General features: G+C 24.3%; 1 long non-coding RNA gene across 1 annotated transcript in view; it reads left to right on the forward strand.

Annotated features, from left to right (window-relative positions):
• Positions 1-783, forward strand: part of LOC110269013 — a 5,407-nt gene extending 4,624 nt beyond the window's left edge. Inside the window, exon 2 of the long non-coding RNA XR_002357880.1 lies at positions 456-783. This is a non-coding gene — a long non-coding RNA (uncharacterized LOC110269013). The remainder of the gene's footprint in view (positions 1-455) is intronic.

The raw sequence follows: 783 nt of genomic DNA on the forward strand, positions 1-783 counted from the left end.
TAAAAAATATATATAATATATATTAATGATGTTTTTTATATTTTGTGTAAAATTATTTTTTTATGTATTAGCTAGTAGGTTAAAATTCCTATTTTTTAATAAAAAATGTTTGCCTTGAAAAATGTTAATTATAATGTTAGTACATTCATTAACCAAATACAAAAATTCTTAAATTTATCATCAGTATTTTATGATGATAAGGGAATGATGAAGGGTTTGTCTCAAAGCCAGATAGATACTCAATCAATTTCTGAGCAATATATATCATGTATGCAACCAACAGATGATAGAAACAAGACATCTTTTTTTGTTTTTATGTTTTTTTTTTTTGATATATAGAAAAGTAAGAAGTTAGCAAAGTAGCCAACAAATTGTGTTATTCTCATAGAAGCACTGAGTCAGTGTCAGTAACTTGTTTATTCTCAAAAAGCATAGCATTTATGTGCTTTTTTCAGGGGTTAAAAATTATTGCAGTGAAATCTTATTAATGGGGGGAGAAAGATATCAAGAAATGAAGACTTTGAATTACAAGACAAAGTGTGAACTAGAAGGTATTTTGTCTTTTATCTAGCATCATATAGCATGTACTATTTAAGGAAAAATTAAAAATGAAAATTTTTAAATTCTTTAATAATGTATTGAAGTTTTTTATTTTTTATTTTTTATTTTTTTTCTTCCGCTCCTTAAGAGATGATTGTAGAATATTTATTAGCCAAACCCTAATATTTATAATATCACTATACTTATTGCTGATTTCCACTATTTCACATATATGCATTATAT

This window comes from Arachis ipaensis, chromosome B02, assembly GCF_000816755.2.
Source record: "Arachis ipaensis cultivar K30076 chromosome B02, Araip1.1, whole genome shotgun sequence".
Taxonomy (NCBI): domain Eukaryota; kingdom Viridiplantae; phylum Streptophyta; class Magnoliopsida; order Fabales; family Fabaceae; genus Arachis; species Arachis ipaensis.